General features: G+C 36.1%; 2 protein-coding genes across 3 annotated transcripts in view; one reads left to right on the forward strand and one right to left on the reverse strand.

Annotated features, from left to right (window-relative positions):
• Positions 1 to 22,243, reverse strand: part of LOC134651343 (serine proteinase stubble-like) — a 229,330-nt gene that overhangs the window by 206,238 nt on the left and 849 nt on the right. The window lies entirely within an intron of this gene.
• The window catches only part of LOC134651460 (acylphosphatase-2-like), a 199,337-nt gene that overhangs the window by 58,314 nt on the left and 118,780 nt on the right, over positions 1 to 22,243 (forward strand). The window lies entirely within an intron of this gene.

Consider the following 22,243-nt stretch of genomic DNA (forward strand, 5'->3'; position numbering starts at 1 on the left):
CACGATACTTCCTTCAAGAAAAGAGCGTATACTCTCATCTTAAAGGACGGCAACGCAATCGTAACGAAACCCCTCTGGTGTTGCGAATGTCCATGGGCGGCGGGAATAACGATACCATCATACGATCAGGCGATACGTCCGCTCGCTTGCCTCCTATATCATAAAAAATTGTTGGCTGTTCTAACAACCAATACGTGAGAATAATAGTCGACCCGGTCAATTGGTCAGAAGCTCTCGCGGTCACAACTTGCAATTTTCTCCCCTAAGGTTCAAATCACCGATGCAAGTCAAACACTATCTTCAGCCAACTCAAGAACGGCCTCAGATCACGAATAGCTGAGATCCGTTCAGACAGTACCGAAACATTTTTGTTGAACTATGTAGTGGATACCTACACTCTACAGTGTCGTCGGAAACTATACAAAATCACGAAATTTCCACATGGAAATCCAAATTTTCTAATCTCTACGCGACTCGCGTAGAATCGCCACAAAAACACATGTTCATAAAAAAATAATCTTATTTTGACTTTGAAATATCTAAGCACAATTTTTCCTTCTTTCGAACCTCTTTGCTTACACTTTTAAGTGGAACATTAAAAGCATACCACTTTATATGTAAATTTTAATACAAAGTGGCAAGATATTGGCAAAATATTATTTAGTTATGATCCCTTCACACGATAAGAAGAAGAATACAAAGTAACATTTACTGCTCTTATTAGTGTTTCAGTTAACGCATTACGATCTAGCAGAATCTTAGGCTGCCTTACCACTGCGGCGGAGATAAGTGGAGACGAGAGTTGCGGGAATCAACGAATAGTTTTTTTTATAATCCAGCAAACCAATGCTATTGGTTGATTCCCGCACGTATGCTCTTATCTTCGCCTCAGTGGAAAGGCAACCTTGATGTGTTTGCCTCTTACCAGTCAGCAATAAGAATGCCATCAACTGCTCTAAATTTAAGTTCAGCACGATCTAAGTCAGCAGCAGAAGTTGCTAAGCGTGCGAAGTGTTCAAAATTACCTTGACACGCTCTTATATTCTTTTAATAATAAAGTCGCGTCAAGATCATTTTGAACACCTCGCCCGCTTAGCAACTTCTGCTGCTGACTGTAGCATAGAGAAATATAGTAAGACAAGAGTGCTCACTCCATACATCACTTCAGACTATTAATTTCAGTGTCTACATCTAGCATCGAGTAGCGGAACTATCAGTACTGCTACTTGACAATAGATGTAGCACCGACCGGAAAGTCTTACCTCAACAGCATAAGACTTTCCGGCAGAGATGGGCATCATTCGAATAAACTTTTATCGGAATAATCATTCGAATAAACAATAATTCACGACATTTTTATTCACGGATGATTCATTCGCGAATAATTCATCCGCGGATGATTCATTCGCACACTTTTCAAATGACGAATGATTTATCCGTTATTTCATTCGAATAAATCCACGAAGAATATTTAAGTTTTTGGCTTATTCCATTAAAATAAACAACACGAATAATAGCACGTTTCATATGACTTGTTCTTTTACTGTATATTTGTTCAGAAGTTAAAGATTCTTAAGGGTTAAAAGCTAAGCCCAGGTAGTATAATAAAAAAAGGACTAGCGTGAACAATGAATTACTCACACACAAAGTTAGTAACTTTCTGGCCTGACCTAGAAAGAGATAGCTGTATAATAAAAGAGTGAGAACACCAAATTTTCTTAGCAGATGTTTGCTTCAGAGCGAATCTCACAACGCATTTATATTTACAGTTACTATTTAGGTAGTTGCATTGCACATTACAGTTTCCAATGAAAGTGAAACCGTGAAAAGTTAATAAGGTATTCGAATAAACAAATTATTCGTGGCAATTCATTCGACGAATAAATTATTCGCGGATAAATTATTCGACGAATAATTTATTCAAATAAGAATAATCATCCGACATTTTTATTCGTCATTCGCGATAAATTTTGTTATTCTTATTCGTTATTCGTCATTCGAATAAATTTTGCCCATCTCTGCTTTCCGGTCGGTGCTACATCTATTGTCAAGTAGCAGTACTGGTAGTTCCGCTACTTGATGCTAGATGCTAATAGTCTTTTTGGTACTAAAACTGATGTATGGAGTGAGCACTCTATGTATTTTTTTCTCTATGACTGTAGTAAGTGTTCTTAGAACTAGAACCAATACTGATTGTGCAGTCGTGATGAGCAGTCAGTTATGGGCGTTATTGGCAACACACGAGCATGGGTAATGGTGTTCAGATGTTTATGCTTAACTGGTTATGTTCGTAAACTAGTAGTTTGTAATACAACAACGTGTAAAATGGGATTGCCCATAACTACTTAATTTCGAAAGAGAACGCGAAAAATGGGAAGTTGTATTTATGACCGAACTCATCGATTGCTTTTTTGTTAAAACTTACTAAAAATAACAAAGTTGATATCCTCTGTCCTGGAGGCCTACCGCGAAAACCAAAATTCGCAAATTGCGGGTATCTTTATCTTTTACTCTCATTAAGACCTAATTAGAGTGACAGAGAAAAATGCCCGCAGTTGACGAACTTCGATTTTCGCGGTTAGGCACAGCCATTGCGCTCACGCTTAAAGGCGCGTACAGACTGGTAAAACGTAACATGAAATGTATCATGCAATGAAAGAATTGGCCGTACACATTACTGTAATGTATCATGAAACACACTTTGTAACAATTTCTCATAGTTTGGACGTCTTGAGCGCGCAAAATGTGCATTTTAGGGTCTCCCCAGATATATCGAGGCGCATTCAGCAAGGGCCGATAGGTAAAAGCTTTATGTCCGCGCGATAAGACCGAAAAGTCGTCGTTCGGCTCGGCTCGCATCGGCCGGCTCCTGCCGACGCGTCAACAACTTTTTAGCTCTAATTGCGCGGACATAAAGCTTTTTCCTATCGGCTTTTACCGAATGCGCGTCGACATATCTGGGGAGCAGTGGCGGCGCGTCCATAAAAGCCGATTCCCACCGGCTTGCCTGTTTTTTGACGTTTGAGCAGTGTTGTAAAGGAAATATGTAAGCCAAATTAGCCCCGGCTTGCCTATGGATATGTTTGACGCGCCGCCACTGCTGGGGAGACCCCTTACAAGCCGCGCGCGTGCCAGCAGCTTGGAGATTCGTAGTGAATGCGCGATAAGAGCACGCTAAGCGTCCACGCTTGCAGCGAAATGCAATGAAAGATAGAATGATATATTTCATGTTAAGTTTCACTAGTGTGTACACGCCTTTACGCTCAGTGCGAATGAGAGAAGAATCTGAACCCACGGGGCCTTAAACCGCCCTCGCGTGCTGGTCGGTTAGCAGCACTACAAATTATGAGATGTAATCGGGAAACCTGTTACTTTTAATGGCCATTCTAATTATAATTGGTTCAGTAGTTCAGCCAATAAGGCAATTATCACACGCAAACGGATTATAAAGGCAGTTTTAACGAAACTGGTATTAAAGTTATTTTTAAGTATTTGTATATAGCGTACCGAGCAATAGAATTACTAAACAACTTCATAGCTACAGTCCAAAACGCAGACATATTCGCAGACAAGTGGCCGTCCCTACAACGTAGTATCAGGATTTTTCTAAACTTCACCTATGTTACTTAATATCAGATTTTTAAATCTCTATGTAACTTAGTAATACTTACTATGTACTTAACTATGTTTAATTCTAGAGATAGTTCGAAAAGTGTATAATGTGTGTAATACAAGTGTACTAATTTTATCATACTGACTACATATCTATTAACAGTATAAGTGTCTTGGCTATAGCTGTAAACTTATACTTAGTGTTTGCCTGAATAAAGAATATCTGTCCCAATACTTCGAACTGAAATTTGACCACGTAACTTTAACTAATCTATTTGTCCAAATGTTGAAATTTTTTATATTTGATTCAAAAAGGCTTTTATCGCATAGAAAAGCGGAAGGGAAGTTGTATATTAAATTTGAAGACAACAGAAAGGAGAGGAAAATGGGGACTACGTTTGTTTGAAGCTACGGTCGTCCCCTTTCGTCTCAATTTTGATACTTAACTAAAATAGCGGCCTCAATTCAACTTATTTATTTAATTGTTTTGTTTTTTTGTTGTTGTTACCTTAATCCAACGTCCATTTATCAAACTAAATCGTTTGCTACTATTAAGATGCCGCGTATTTTCATCACAGTTAAAATTCTTGACTATGGTCAAACACCCTATTAATTGGCATCTATTAACAAAAACTCATTATACAACTTACACCTCTAGGATAAGGTCCAAATTCGCCTAACTCGTATTAGACTACGTACAACAGTATTCCGAATAGCGTCCGTTGCGCGGGAGCACTAATGGTTGCGCACGTCACGTACTTGCCATTCATAAAGCTTCAATAACCACTATACTACAAGAAAACCAGTATATATCCTATTGTTAAAGTATGTAGTTGTAAAAAGCCTAGAGCTCAGGTTACACTAGACAGCAGATCGCAGATGATTATAAAACAGTTTGTGAATAGTTATACAGATAGTGCAACGGTACACTTAGCCACATGATCACGCAACCATATGATCTATTGTTTCGTACGTTTTGCTCGTTTGTGCATAAGGGAATGTGTGTAATTTAACAGATGGAGCATGTTTATGATAAATGTAGGTAGATTTGTGTAGTATTTCAAGAAGATTAAATATGACTGTTAGATCAAGATCAGGGGTTTAACTAGGAAATGTGAATTGTTTTTGATGATAACACTAAGTTGCGATTTCCAGTCATCTGTAATACTATTACCTATAGTCAATAGCAATATACATAATTCCGTTTCTTGGATTGCCCTTGTTTATAAAACGATTGAGTCATCAATTATGTATGTCATAAAGTTTTAAAAATATTAAATGGGATTCAATTCAAATAAAATATGGTCAATATAGGTACAAAAGTCACCTGCTTTGCGACCTACATCAAAGACAGAGTTATTATACCTAACGCATTTATAATATTAGTATGGATTTTAATGTAACATCCGCAAATACAAACACAATCGGATACACAAAGAGGTTACCATAAATTTAAATTAAATACGGTTTAACGTTGACTTTGACGAGACTTTGAACGGATAAGCAAATATATATTACGCACAAAACTTATTACTAACTTAACCATAGGATAGCAGACGCCATTGGTGATCGAAGAGCTGGCAGCTTACTCGCGCAAAGAATAAGTATTGCGATACAGCGAGAAAATGCTGCCAGCATCTACGGCACCATGCTCAGTGGAATAGTTTTTAGTTATTTATTTTAAGATTAGTTCTATTTATTTTTAGATTTAAGTTTTATAGGTTAGTTATTTGCCTCAATTTAAATGTCAACATTTTAAAATCTAAAATAAAATACTTATTTAACTTCCATAGAAAACTTCCAAACCACAAGCAATAGAGTTCAACACCGCACAAAACCGACTATATTGTAAGGCCTGAGTGGACGCTCAAGTTGGGCGTGCAGCGGGGCGGGGCGTGCGGCGTGCATGTTAAACAAATGCAAACGTATAGTAGCGGCCTTAGTGCATGCTGCTCAAATCACTTGTGAGCCCGACGCCCCGCTGCACGCCCCGCCGAACGCTCCGCTCCGAGCGTCCACTCAGGCCTTACACTTAGGAAGTCCACGAATCAAACAGGTTAAGCGAGTTGTCCAATAAAAAGTGAAATTGTTCAAGCTTACAAATAAAAACCGCTATTAAATTTATTTGACATTTAGTTAGTATTCGTTAGGCTAAATTATAGTTGCTCAAACCAATTTGTCAGTAAATAGAAACCAAAAAAACTATACTCATCCTTATCTTTTGGGTGCTAGTACTAGTGTAAGACGAAGATAGTATGATTCTCTCTGTCTATGTTTGAAATGGGAAATTCCTTTGACACACTATATATCTTATACATTTAAATTAAACGAGCAATTCTTGTATATTTATATATATATATATTTCGGGGATCTCGGAAACGGCTCTAACGATTTCGATGAAATTTGCTATATGGGGGGTTTTCGGGGGCGAAAAATCGATCTAGCTAGGTCTTATCTCTGGGAAAACGCGCATTTTGAAATTTTATATGTTTTCCGAGCAAAGCTCAGTCTCCCAGATATTGATTCATAATTCAATAACAAATGAGAGAGCTCCTAACTCTTTATTTAACATAATACTTTTTTTTTCTTATGCAGATTTTTTAGGGCTTTAAAGAGGCGATGAGGCATCAAATTTTTAATCTAGACCGCTAAGGGCCACTTGCACCATCCCACTAACCCGGGGTTAAGCGGTTACACCGTTAAGCTAGTCTCAAATTGTACTGGTAACCATCGTAACTCCAGGTTTAACCGGTTTACCCCGCGGGTTAGTGGAATGGTGCAAGTGGCTCTAAAGGGTTAACACAATAAAAGCCTTCAGTATTTGAACCCAGCCCTAGTAGCACGGTCGCATTTTTATCGTTTATCACCATGTCTGTCACGTTCTAACAGGTATGTAAGTGCGAAAGTGACGGGCATAGTGATAGTCACGTGATAGTCGATAAAAATGGAACCGTGCTGAGCCCGCTGGACTCAGGCGGTGGATTGTTTTAAAAATAGAGCTGAAGTCTCCTGGTGATAAGCAATTACCGTCGCCCATGGACACCTGCAACATCCGAGGGGTTTCAAATGTGTTGCCGACCTTTAAGTCCATTGTAACTTAATAGGTTAACGCAATAAAGGCTCCAGTTCATAATCAATCATAATAATAAATATCTGGGAGACCGGGAAAACATATTTAAACTCAAAAATGCGAGTTTTCCCAAAGATAAGACCTAGCTAGATCGTTTTTTCGCCCCCGAAAACCCCCATATAGCAATTTTTATCGAAATCGTTAGAGCGGTTCCCGAGATCCCCGAAATATATATACATATTAAAGGTATTAGATTACCTAAAGCATTTCAGAGAGTGTCTCGTCATACTATAGAAATGTATATTTACAACTCACATATGGTATCATTTATTGGGGTGATTCTGTTGATGTTCTAACTACATTTGGGTCAATTTCACCAAACGAGCATTTTTGTCTAATTCCCATGGAATTTTGAAATACCAACATTACACAAAAAAAAATATGCTGATAATTTGATAAAAAATATAATAAACATTAATTTTCTTATGGGGTAAAAATATTCATAAAACTATAAAAGTTATTTCAATTTAAAATTTTGGTCAGGGCACGGGAATTAGTGTGTCCATGGGAATTAGATTTTACTGGCACGGAAATTAGAACATGGCACAGGAATTGTTTTCTTAGCTTATTTTGGTAGTTAAAACTATTATTTATGTATATTTTAATCTACAATAATATACTTCAACCATACTGAAGCGGCATCGAACATATTTATCTACTTTAATTTTAGTTTCGGACGACAAATCTACGAAAGTAGGATACACTAAAAACTACGTATTTGACTAATAGTTTCCTTGATTTTAATGGCAACTAATCTCTCTTTCTTAGTAAAATATATATATTTCAATACTTTGAGTAGTTGCGTAAACATGTCCGCCTTACATACAAAACTATTCATTAAAAAGTGTCATTATGTATCTGCATGTAGATAGGTACAAGGTGTATGATCTGCTTTATGGCCGTATAGGAAATGATACTAAGAAATAAATAGGGGCACAGAGAGAAGAAGTTATTGTGTAAGTTAATCTGAAGAAATCGAATATGCTGCCTTCATAAATTCATAACACAAACAATTGTTTAACCACATATGAGGTAAGGTGGGGTAAGACTATCACCGGGGTAAGACTATCACAGACAGACAGACATGACGAATCCATAAGGGTTCCGTTTTTTGCCATTTGGCTACGGAACCCTAATAAGGTATCTAATAGTATTACGGTTTTAATACCCCCCTGGCATTGTCTAAAATAACCGACTTGGTTTCACATTACATCTCAAAACTTTTTTTGTAGTAGAAGAACTGCGTTGCGAGACTTGCATCTTTTTACATGTAATGTTTTTGATAGGATCCCATCTCTTTTTGTAGGCTGTCCTTCTTTTCAGGTAATCATACCCATACCATACTGATACTATGTATACACATATCATAACTATATACATCTTTATTCATACTCACATCGTACATCGTAGTGTACTTTTACTTTCCCTACTAATTGTAAGAACTAAAAGGTAAATTTGTTATCGCATATATTTCTATAGGATTACAAACTTATTTATGCAGTTATTAGATCTTTAGAACGTGACTAATATTGCAGTATTATTAGATTTTTATTGGCTTAAAAAGCTTAAACCTAATTACGTTTCAAATTTGGAACTTGTGGGTATGCTAGAAGTACCTTAGAATAATGATGATCGTGAGTGATTGTGTCAGTGCCAAAACTAAGGGATTTTAAAGTGCATTAATTCTTAGATTACATGTTCAAATTAAATGTTATTTTGACCGTGCCACTTTGTTTTGCTCGACTTGGCGGCGGCACTGCCGTGTCCCCAGATCCTTTGTCCTTCCCCGGGCCTCAAACTATCTCCATGCCAAATATCATCAACATGATATTGGTTCAGCGGTTTAAGCGTGACGAGATAACAGACAGACAGACAGAGATACTTTCGCATTTATAATATAGTAAGAATAGGATATATTTAATTTTTCTTGTATTAGAAAAGCTAATTTATAACAACTAATCTATTAAACGAACAATTCTTGTATATATTTCGGGGATCTCGGAAACGGCTCTAACGATTTCGATGAAATTTTATCATATATGAGGGTTTTCTGGGGTGAAAAATCTATCTAGGTAGGTGTTATCTCTGGAAAACCGCGCATTTTTGAGTTTTTAGGTAGGTAGGTACCTATATGTTTTCCAAGCAAAGCTCGGTCTCCCAGATATTTAAACTTTATACGGCATACGCTGTCAGCTGTCAAATTTACAAAAACAAAACATTGCAAATGTGATTCATTTTGTTTCATGTAACCTTAGGTACAGGTATTATAATATGTAATAATTCCAGAAATAAATGTTTATATAATATTTTAATGTTATAATATAATCAATGAATAAGGTAAGGTGGGGCAAGACTAACAGTACAAGGATTCCATACAAGTGATAGTCTTACCCCGGTGTCGTCTTACCCCTCCTTACCTTACGTATTAAAATTGCCCGGGTTATTCGGGTCGATCCTGTATGTAATTACTATAGTACTTATACTAAAAAACTATTCACAGATTTTTGTGCATTCTTTAAGATTTCCTTAAATGTAAAATAGAAAGATATACGTCGTATTATTATTACATATAATATATATTCAATGCCAATATATATAAGTAATAATAATATGACGTAAACATTGCCAATTAACTTACAGTGCCCCCAATAAAAGATTTGTTGACAATATATGTAATACTTTCTAATTCCCGTGCCACTTAATCAGCTGTTTTAGGTAAATTTGTTATGGGAATTAGGGCACGGAAATTAGAATTCGTAATAAAAAAATTCGCCAAAAATTTAAATCGTGTTTGACCAAACTGTTATGTTATCGCTTACATAAAGATACATAAAGGGCTCCTAAATATGACAATTGCTATTGAAAAGCTATGTGGAAAATAAAATTTATAAGGGGCATCGAAATTAGAAAAAAATTGTCGCCCACCCGGATTCCGAAATACTTACGCGATTTGCTCGAACACGCCGCGGCTTGACTTACATCCGCTTGCTTTGAGAGACAGCCGAATACTGCCAGTACAGGTGAGGCGGGATACGAGGCGGTTCAAATACAAACGTCGGCTGTCAGAGGCCTTTGAGTTTTGCCGACGAAATTTTACTCGCGCGCTCGGACAAAATTTAAACATCAATCACGAGTTATTTACCACAATGAAGTTAATAGTATATGTGCTCAGTGATAGTAAATATCATCTAGTTTAAGTATTTGACACTAAATTAGTGATACTAATGTAGAATTTTTCGTAGGATTTTTCATTATGCTCAAAAGTAGATTCCGGACAGGGCACGGGAGTAGTAATTTGAGCCTTTAGGTATTTTTATGTGTACTCTAAAAACCAACTAATCAGTGAATTCATATGGAACTCGGTGTGAAAGTGTGACTTCTTTATGTAAAAAAAAATTGGTAAGTATTGTCTGATGCTAACCCGCGATTTTCATCACGGACAGAAAAAAAATCGTGTTCAGAAATTGACCCATTTAGGCTACAAATACAATAAATGATATCTTATCTTATTTAGGTATGTATAGTAAGATAAAGTAAGATTATTTAACCTATTAGACTATTTCTAGGCACGAAATTAATTTCAATTCACTAGTACTCTGAAACCATAAAACATAAGCGGGTTAAAACAACTTCGCCTTTGTACTTTCTAAAGTGGTCTTTAATTTTTACTTACACAATGTATCATAACTTTCAAATCCGAATTAAGTACCTTAAAACAAAGCGTAATTCAACTAACCGAAAAGTAAATTACTCTCATTCGACTAATGAGATGCAAAAAGTCTCGTAATCTGAACTCGGGGGCAGGGGTCAGTGACCCCGGTAATTAAGACACAATTAGAGTCTGCCCCCGAGGCTTTCGCAAGATGACCTGATGTACGGTGCGCAAAAAACGAGTCAGCTGGTCGACTTTTTGTGCGGTAATTGATTTTTAATTTGGCCGTGTAATGTTACGTTGATTTGTATTGAATAGCGTTTTCAACTTGTACGGGTTAAGCCTAGTTTTATTCATATTTAAAAACTTTCCAAGAATACCTTTTAAATATTAAATATAGGTACCTAGTTATTTATTATTTTTATTGTGTACTTTTTCTTTTTAGGTAGATGCAATACCGAATATTCGGCAAAGTGGCCGAATAGGCCGAATACCGAATAGTTGCCGAATATTCGTGGCATCTCTACTACCGAAAGATATCTTGTTATAAATGTTAGGTAGTTAAATGTTCCTGTCTTAAATTCATGTTATTTCAGCAAGTCTTTTTATAATGTTTGCGTGTTGCTTTTTATAATGTTTCAATTGTATGGCGGCGGCTAGATTCGGTGACTGTTAATGCTTAGGTACTTACTTTAAGGTAATTAAATTTAACTCAAGTGTTTTTAGTCACTCATGCAAAGTTTGAAAAGGTCACTCGTGCTTGAAAATGGAGACCTAGGCTCTCCAAAATATGTCGCGCGAGTGACTAAAAACACGCGAGTTAAACTATAAAATTAACTTCATGTTAGTACCTAAAGTGTCACCTATAGAACTTGCTAACTATATATAAACAAAAGTTACTAGTACCTAAACTGACATTCAGAGTCAATTTTAATACGGCGGTTTGTTTACATAGTTAGCAAGTTCTATAGAATGACCCTTTACGTACTTATGTCTCACGACAGTTTAAATTCGACTTACTTACATTGGCCTACTCACAAAAAATATGTACCTACCTATATATTTCAACATATTAGCGGTAATGATACTGTATTTAATGAAATACCAGCTAATTGCTGTTCACCGTATCTTAGCGGCTGGATGAAAGGGCTATTTCATTAGCTCCCCACTTTAACTACGAGTATAAAGTCGCAATGGTAAATTCGCTTAATAGAATTAATAATTGGATATCATTTCCTATTCATTTTCAAATTATTATTAACTGATATACAACCAAGTGCTGCCGCACCCACGATCAGGCCAATCCGAACCTAGACTGATAATTATCAGACTGACATCTAACTGATGTCCAGACATAGAAGTTTTAGTGGTTAAATAATGTGATTGCCAAAATGAAATATCGACACGTATGTTATCGATGTTATCTTAACGATATATTTATTATATTTTATAAGAAGATGGCTACCGCGAAATACACAACACGTTCGATATATTCTTCTCTTTTGATACCTATATTATATTGGTAGTTTTCTATTCTTTTGGCAGTGTATACTACGGTTTACGTTTTAATTTTTAAGTACTAATATATTTCATAAAGAAATTATTCAAATTTCTCGGTAACTTACAGGAAGTTAAAGTTACATATTTTAAATATCAATCTACGACTTATCGATAACAGATTTATCGATGTTTAATTTTCTCAAACACTCATTTTTGCCACAAAAACTTCTATGTCTGCTGATGTCATTCAAATGTCCCGCATTTCGCTAACTACTAGATATTACTACACCTTTACGTTTAAACCCTTTTCACACCTTCTTTTCCGGTAATCATAGGTAAAGTAGGTACTTTATTACAAAACGCATAAGATCTACCGATGTACAGAACAGTTAACAGTGTGGGCGATGGTACAAAGTCAATTAAATCTATAGGTATACTGTCTAAAATAGGTATAATACGTTCTGCTGTATTTTTATTTACTCTCAAGAAATCAACACTCTTTTGCTAACTGTGCATAATTAAGAGATAATCTAATCAGTTTGTATCTGTAAATTTTTAAGGTGTCCAAGAAACATGTAATCGTTAGCAAACTTGTTAGATAGACATAAAAAAAGTTCACACATTTATTTGGATCGCCCTTTTTTAAACATAACAACAGTTAATGAAATCGGGTACTGTCTAAAATAGGTATAATACGTTCTGCTGTTTTTTCCTTTACTCTCAAGAAATCAACACTTTTTTGCTAACTGTTCATAATTAAGAGATAATCTAATCAGTTTATATCTGTACATTTTTAAGGTGTCCAAGAAACTTGTAATCGTTAGCAAATTTGTTAGATAAACATAAAAAAAGTTCACACATTTAGGTATTTGGATCGCCGTTTTTTAAACAAAAGAACAAATAGATAAGGTAAGTCACTGGACCTTGCGTGTAACAGTTACTATTTTGCGAGTTGCTGTTAAAACATTCGACGTGATGAGATGAATAGTTTTTTTATAAAACAATGTATAAGGGTGAATCAACTTTTTCTTGTCACTCGTTGCCACGATTACGTTCTCCTGGGTCACTCTTTAAAACCTGATTTTTAGGCATTTAAATTGACAAAACACGCTTTTTTGTGATACTTATAAACCCTTTCCATTGAGGGTCGTCTACCAGGCTTGTCAGAAGAAGGTGGTGTACAATGTCTTCTAACAAACTATGCTAGGTACTATTGTCTCTTGGCTGACCGCCGGACAGAATAACAACAAGAAATAGTTGATCCACCCATAAGTTTTTTTTTCATTTATAACAAGCAGAAACGTCTGCGAACGATGCTAATAGCATAATGTATAAGTTATTACAGTGTAGAAAATTGGAATTAAGGGACTGACTGCCGTCCACTGTCTATGTGTACAGGGTCGTTCAAAAATACATTGACAAACTTTCATTAAAATTATCAAAATTATGCCACTAAATCATTTTTTGGCAATATATTTTTGAGCCACCACAATATCCACCTAAGCCAACGGTTCTCAATCTTTTTTTATGACGGAACCCTTTTGGAAAGCGAAATACTTGATGGAACCCTACAATAAAACAATAGTTTTTAGAAGTGTATTTTTTTTATTAATAAGCATAATAATTATGCTTATTTTATTATTCTAAATTATTCTAAATTCTTGCGGGTTCCGCGGAACACACTTTGAGAATGGCTGACCTAAGCTATAGGGCATTTGATTACTAGTCAAATCAGTTTCTTTTTTCGAACTTCCAAACGATTTGGCTACTATGGAATTTATATGAAACACTAGCATGTGACGTCACAATCCAATTACATACTCGTTATAGTTTTACACGGGTTTTAAAAAAGAAATTATGTCTCAAAATAACTGCTGTCTACGTTTCTCTATTAATCTTCTGGTGCTTAATTTCATGAATGGTGTAAATTAATTTATTTTAAATACAGTAAATACCCTATTGCAAAACGACTCCATATTTTCTACGATTTTAAGCGCATTTCTGAGCAAATAACACCTTAATGCATCACTGCACGTACATTAAGAGGAACTGATAAACCAATGCACAATTAGTCAACGTTCCCGTTGTCGTTTTCCTCTTATACATTACCATAGAGAAAAAAATACATAGATTGCTCACTCCATACATCAGTTTTAGTACCAAAAAGACTATTAGCATCTAGCATCGAGTAGCGGAACTATCAGTACTGCTACTTGACAATAGATGTAGCACCGTGCACCGACCGGAAAGTCTTATGCTGTTGAGTTGAGATAAGACTTTCCGGTCGGTGCTACATCTATTGTCAAGTAGCAGTACTGATAGTTCCGCTACTCGATGCTAGATGTAGACACTGAAATTAATAGTCTAACTGATGTATGGAGTGAGCACTCTTGTCTTATTATATTTCTCTATGACATTACGTAATCTTCTCATTACGTAACTGTCAAATGGCTTCACATTAAAAAGGAAAGTGGCCATGATCTTGGTAAATGACTCGAACCTTTTTACATTAAATACTTAAAGCGGGATTTGCTTTTATCGGATAAATATTAAGAGAAATTTGATCTTTTTTATGTCAATAAAGGAGTTGGGAAGTGTTTATTTAGGCAGCCGTTTGAGTATTTATTTTCGGCTTTTCGAAAATTGAGGTTTGATTTTGTGTCGGTTACTTTCTTTTTTTACAAAGGATGCATGCATAAGTGGACAGTGATTTAAGCTTTATTTGACATGGCATTTCTTTCACACAGCTTTTATTTTTGAATGTACCTAATAAATTAACGCTTTTTAGGGTTCCGTACCCAAAGGGTAAAAAACGGAACCCTTATAGATTCGTCATGTCTGTCTGTCTGTCTGTCCGTCTGTCCGTCTGTCCGTCTGTCTGTCCGTCCGTATGTCACAGCCACTTTTCTCCGAAACTATAAGAACTATACTGTTGAAACTTGGTAAGTAGATGTATTCTGTGAACCGCATTAAGATTTTCACACAAAAATAGAAAAAAAACAATAAATTTTTGGGGTTCCCCATACTTCGAACTGAAACTCAAAATTTTTTTTTTCATCAAACCCATACGTGTGGGGTATCTATGGATAGGTCTTCAAAAATGATATTGAGGTTTCTAATATCATTTTTTTCTAAACTGAATAGTTTGCGCGAGAGACACTTCCAAAGTGGTAAAATGTGTGTCCCCCCCCCCTGTAACTTCTAAAATAAGAGAATGATAAAACTAAAAAAAATATATGATGTACATTACCATGTAAACTTCCACCGAAAATTGGTTTGAACGAGATCTAGTAAGTAGTTTTTTTTTTATCGTCATAAATCGCCTAAATACGGAACCCTTCATGGGCGAGTCCGACTCGCACTTGGCCGCTTTTTTAATAATGTAAGAAATTAGATTTTTTTAAAACGGAAATGATGCCCTAAAATAAGTTTTTTTTTTCAAATTTAATAGGGGAATTCGACAGGAGGACACACAGTGGAAATTACTAGCGCATCGACGTATGCTACCTGGGGGCCTAGCCAAGATGACAATCGTGCAGACGTACATAGACAAACACCAAACGAAAAGAAAAACACGCTACGAAAAGTCACGTGACTATTTCCATACATTTTTAAGTTTCAATTGTCAGCAATTGTTATCTTGGCTAGCCCCTAACATACTTGGATTGAAAATAAACATGTCAACCTACATCGTCCTAACAGGTTTTGCACAGGTTTGTATCCTAAAATAACCTAAGACATAGTTATCTAGCCTACGAAGCTCTTCCTAGCCCTTATTACGGATAACTAATTCCCGCGGCCGCAAAACCGGCCATTCCGCTCGCGTTTTTCATTTTTCCCCCTTTTTTCTCTTTTTAGGGTTCCGTACCTCAAAAGGAAAAAAACCGGCCAAGTGCGAGTCGGACTCGCGCACGAAGTGTTCCGCACCATCAACAAAAAATAGAGCAAGACAAGCAAAAAAAAACAAGCAAAAAAACGGTCACCCATCCAAGTACTGCATGACCCCGCCCGACGTTGCTTAACTTCGGTCAAAAATCACGTTTGTTGTATGGGAGCCCCACATAAATCTTTATTTTTTTTGTTTTTAGTATTTGTTGTTATAGCGGCAACAGAAATACATTATCTGTGAAAATTTCAACTGTCTAACTATCACGGTTCGTGAGATACAGCCTGGTGACAGACGGACGGACGGACGGACGGACGGACAGTGGAGTCTTAGTAATAGGGTCCTGTTTTTACCCTTTGGGTACGGAACCCTAAAAACTGAACCCTTAAGGGGGCCCACTGATTAAGAGCCAACAGGAGCTAAGATTTAAATATTTTAGGTAAATATACCCGTCTCGCTAACGGAAGCGGCTCCTAAAACTAGTGCGATAAGGACAAGGCGAAAAGTCCTGCGTAAAAATATCAAAAATCGAGGTTTCCTACTCGACTGTTTCCTCCTCCAAAACTTAACGAATCGTAACCAAATTTGGAAATCTAAATGATTATGACATTATCTGTGTCGGACCGCTTTGCTTTTTTGACTAATTGATGTCAGTTTTGAATAGCACGCCGCTCATTGCGGCATAGTCAATTAGGCCATTTTTGAAGGGCTCTAGCGCCTTAAAAAACAAAAATATCAAAAAAATCAAAACGGTCCGACACAGATATTGACAATATTAATCTGTGTTGAAAAAATCATTGCTCTAGCTTCAAAACCCACGGAGGAAACAGTCGAGTACGTTTGTATGGAGAAATTACCACTCCTGTTGGCTCTTAACAGTCCGCCGGACGATATCGGCCTGTCAGCTAGAACAAAAAGTTGACAGTTCCGAACAACTGACAGGCTGATATCGTCCGGCCGACTGATAATCAGTGGGCCCCTTTATAGGATCACTCGTGCGTCTGTCTGTCTGTCTGACCATGCCCCTCCCTTTATCTCCGAAACTACTGGGTCTAAAATTTTGAAAAAAAAATACACAAAATAGTTCTTTACTTATAGATGACAGAGGAAAACCTATTAGAAATGTGCAGTCAAGCGCGAGTCGGATTTAATTGCTTAATTTTTGAACCGACCCCTAATACGGGTATTTAAAGACATTTTAAAGACACCACATAAAAAATACATTATTTAAAATTGGGTAATATACCCTTAGAACGCGAGTCCGACTCGCACTTGACCGATTTTTTTCTCTTTTTTCCTTTACCGCCATCCCACATTGATTTGCGACCGATAATCTATGCTGTAAACTATTTGTGTACTGTCGAGCACTAAATATGTAGATGTGGGTGCTGAAATGTGAAAATATGGGTGCTTGACTCCGTTAAAATGGAAATGTATGGGAAATGCGATGTATTTAAGAGAAAAGGGAGGTAACTTCCATTTATTAATAGCGCGTAGGTAATATAAGCTATCTGGTTTAATATTAAAAGGAATAAGGTCAATTAAACATTATTTTTGTGTTTCACAGAGGGCCAACGAGACGTAAATAAGTACCTAAACAAACGAAGTACCTACCTAGTTCGCGCAGACCCTCAGGACATTATCTCCAAAACTTAAGAAATTTCAATCTACCCTGTAGGGCTAAGATGGCCGGCTCTTTATCATTTGTCACCATGGCTGTCACGTCCTAATAAATAGGTAATAAGAATAAGTAATCATCTTTAATATTACAATTTTCTAAGACGTACGAGTATATGGAGTCTATTCAACTCGCCAGAGTGGCACATCATGATGAGCATAACATTTTCCTAATTTTCTTTTTGATCCAAACACGTCACGAATATTCATTGAGACAAGACAAATAGGTCCCTAGCACACTAACACCTCTCATGGTGATTGTACCGTGTTAAAGTGGATTCATTGGTTGCATTAAAAAGATACCGAGAGACGTTGAGAAGTTGAGCTGTCATTTGTTTATTTGTTAAGAGAAGTGTACGATTACGCGTAACGGTGACAATCTGATCCACGCTTTAATGTGAAAGCCTTATGAGCCATATTTGATTGATATAACTTGATATAGGTATTGTTTTGTTTTAAGGCACTTTAGGATAACACTTATATTGGTTTATGAAGAAATAACTGGCAACATCTTTTTCGATTTTTTTTTTCAACAAATTCAATTCGAAGGACAGAATATTTACCTTGTTACAAAGTATTAATATCACATTAATATTCCTTTTTAGGGTTCCGTAGCCAAATGGCAAAAAACGGAACCCTTATAGATTCGTCATGTCTGTCTGTCTGTCTGTCTGTCTGTCTGTCCGTCTGTCCGTCTGTCCGTCTGTCCGTCTGTCTGTCCGTCCGTATGTCACAGCCACTTTTCTCCGAAACTATAAGAACTATACTGTTGAAACTTCAAGATATTCACAAGAGACGACACGTACTAGATCCATTCTAGATACGTTATAGTTTAGATTTCAACTAGTTCTTTTTTGCAGCGCAATTCGGGCAACCAATGTCACTTTTACGATAGATCGTGTTAGATATCTATTAGATGTGAATTAGATCTCTAAGTAATATCTTATGGAAATCGTTCAAGAGTATCTCCAGAATCGCGGAAATGTCAAATTTGACAGGTTAGGTAGATCTTAAACATATCGTTATCGTATCTTGGCGATGTCTACAAGATATCTAATAGATGTCTATTACAAAATCCGAATCGGGCAGTTAGTTAGTTGCACTGCGGAAGATACCTTTGGAGTGCAACTCGCGCCAACAATGTTAAATGACATTATATTAAAAGTATTAAAATGCTTGCTTAATTATGATGCCTTGCAATTTAAATAAAACCTTAGATATTTTAATTGGTTACTTACCAGTTACCGTATGACAATAAAAAAAAGCGGCCAAGTGCGAGTCGGACTCGCCCATGAAGGGTTCCGTATTTAGGCGATTTATGACGTATAAAAAAAAACTACTTACTAGATCTCGTTCAAACCAATTTTCGGTGGAAGTTTACATGGTAATGTACATCATATATTTTTTTTAGTTTTATCATTCTCTTATTTTAGAAGTTACAGGGGGGGGGGGACACACATTTTACCACTTTGGAAGTGTCTCTCGCACAAACTGTTCAGTTTAGAAAAAAATGATATTAGAAACCTCAATATCATTTTTGAAGACCTATCCATAGATACCCCACACGTATGGGTTTGATGAAAAAAAATTTTTTGAGTTTCAGTTCGAAGTATGGGGAACCCCAAAAATTTATTGTTTTTTTTTTATTTTTGTGTGAAAATCTTAATGCGGTTCACAGAATACATCTACTTACCAAGTTTCAACAGTATAGTTCTTATAGTTTCGGAGAAAAGTGGCTGTGACATACGGACGGACAGACAGACGGACAGACGGACAGACGGACAGACGGACAGACGGACAGACAGACAGACAGACAGACATGACGAATCTATAAGGGTTCCGTTTTTTGCCATTTGGCTACGGAACCCTAATAAATGCCCTTACTGGGATTCGAACCCAGGACCGCGGCTTCACAGGCAGGGTCACTACCCACTAGGCCAGACCGGTCGTCTATATGTAAGCGAACTTGGATACTATACTTATTTCGAAACTAATTATGTTTTGCCATTAATTAACGACGGTAAAACTGTCTTTTTTCCAGAGATATTTACTTTAACACTTTATTATGTGCATAGCCACATCCTACGTAAAATGTCGTTCTATGGAAGTTGCTAACTATGTAAACAAAAGTCACTAGTAAATTCATATTTTTTGACAGTTTCAATATGGCGGTTTGTTTACATAGTTAGCAAGTTAGTTCTATAGAACTCTATAGAATGACACTTTAGGTATAATTGGGTGGATAAACTATTTCTTGTTGTTATTCTGTCCGGTCAGCCAAGAGACAATAGTAGCATAGTTTGATAGAAGACATTGTCCACCACCTTCTTTTGACACGTTTGGTAGACGGTCGTCTATGGAAAGGGTTTACAAGTTTCAAAAAAGCGTGTTTGGAGAATTTAAACGCCTAACAATCAGGTTTAAAAGAGTGACCCAGAGGAACGTAACCATGGCAACGAGTGACAAGAAAAAGTTGATTCACCCAATTATGTTATGTAGTCATTAGCATGACATGGGGCCTCACTAGGCTATCCTCATAACGATGTTAAGGGCCCGCTGACGGGCGCAAATTTAGTTACAATAATGTCGAAGTTTGACATTATCATAACGTCATTTGCATCCGTCAGTAGCCCATTAATTATAATACATAAAATTAAAGGCCTTGTCGCTACGCTAGTGACCCAAAGTGACTCAGGGCTTTTATAAAGTAGGTAATTTGGAAAACTGTTAAGATTAGGATAAGTTGAGAAAAGATGAGGATAAGAAATACCTAATTCATGGAATTAGCGATGCACTTTGTTATAAATGTGAGTAAACTTAATTTTAAAATAGAAGTCGAATAGTGACGAGACAAAACAGGGAAATGACCAAAGAAAAAAAAACGTTATTTCAAAAGCTACATAATGTTTAAAAACTTCACCCGATGTTTTAACCTATGAACGTGATGTTGTTTGTGCGATAAGCTCAAAAATGCTTACTTATTACAGATATCGTCGGGACAAGCTAAGTCACTAAGTACTATCAAAGAATTAAAGTAACAATGCACTTTATTACACTTGTAACACGGTTTATTGTCCAATAATTTCAATGGTGTTAGTGACTTTTACTTGTCACCCGACGATATATCCTTTTCTCAATTGGACTTGGTCGATCTATATTGGCGAGGTTGCGGAAGAGTACTTCGGCGTTCCTGGGACCTCGCCGTATAGCAGCGAGGCGGCAACAAAGGGGTTTTAGTGGGTAAACCTGGGGTCTCAATAGCCCACAACAAGGAGTCCCACATTTTAACCTATCGTCCCCGCGCCGGGTAGTATGCGTAAAGCATTTCCCAAAAGGTCGATCTATATAAAATTACTTTTATTTACAATTTATATCCTACCGTTCTTTGCATCGATGTACCAAGTTAAGCCGTTAATAATACGTATTAATGGCCGGTCGATACACATTCTAACTCTCACTCGCGCTACTAACATACTCGACGCGGACGGATTTACCACCGCTGGATGCGGCTGCGTACTCGCAAGGGAGATAAATGGGCTTTTTCTAAAATAAATACCGAAAACCCGATTCTTTCAAATCTTGGGCTCATTCTACTCAGAATCGACAGCACTCTCCATCCAACCATTAAAAAAAGATGTCCCAAAATGTCCATTCCATCACGTCACGTTTTTAGTATGAGAAAAATTTTCACTTGTATGAAACGTGACGTAGTGGAATGTACAATTTTCATACAAAATTTTGGGACAATTTTTTTTATATGCTAGTGATTCTGAGTTGAAAGAACCCAAAAACACCAGGATCTGGGAGAATCGGGTTTTCAATATTTATTTTAGAAAACGCCCAAATAGATCACCATGTAAAACCAGATTTTATAAACTATCTCACAGAAGTGACAGAAGCCCAAAAATTGCCTAAAGGCACAATCGGCTAAAATAGTTTTAAAACGATTTGAAAACATTTTGTTGTCAACATAATAGTTTGTTTAATCTTTACTAGATTTCTTTTACTGCGGCATATGGTTGATAATTTTAACAAACGTTTTCGTTTGTGTATCAACGCTAAAAGCGAACATTTTGAATAATAATGTTTTGTTTTAGTGAAATGATACTGGTTTAAATTTTTAATAACATTTTGTATATGACGTGTAAGTAAGAAAAACATTAAAACATATCAACGTAGTTATACAGGATACACAAACATACGATGAGTACAAAAATACACAGATTTTTATTTATTACTATCGAAATCGCCAAGATACGCATAAAATTAGTTCTGAATAAGTCTAAAACAAACAACCGGGGACAATATAAAAATAAAAATTGCAATGAACTCGTAATGTTTTATAAACATTTAAAAAAATTAAGATGTTTTTATAGGTACGGTTTATTACTTGATCAACATAAAGACTAGATGGTCTTTGTGGGGTCGTTTTCAGGTATTTATTAATTATTGTATTGTTGGACATTTTTATTATTTTCGTAACATTATTGGTATAATTTTTTATATAATACACTACATACTTATCTTAATATTCTAACGTGTTTGATGTGTTTTAATAAAACAATTACCTATTCTAACATTTTTTTTCTTTTAACGTGAAATATCATGTTCGTTATTTTAAATAAAGTTATTTTTTTTATAAAAATACTGAAATCAATGTTGTACTTATCTATTTATATTTTGTTTAGCTAGAAAGTCATATATTTTGAAAATGTTTTGTTGTAATTTGTGTTTTAGGTAAGTACAATTTACTTAAATATAGAATTTACTAATAAACAACTAGGTA

The sequence above is a fragment of the Cydia amplana genome, chromosome 10, assembly GCF_948474715.1.
Source record: "Cydia amplana chromosome 10, ilCydAmpl1.1, whole genome shotgun sequence".
Lineage (NCBI taxonomy): Eukaryota > Metazoa > Arthropoda > Insecta > Lepidoptera > Tortricidae > Cydia > Cydia amplana.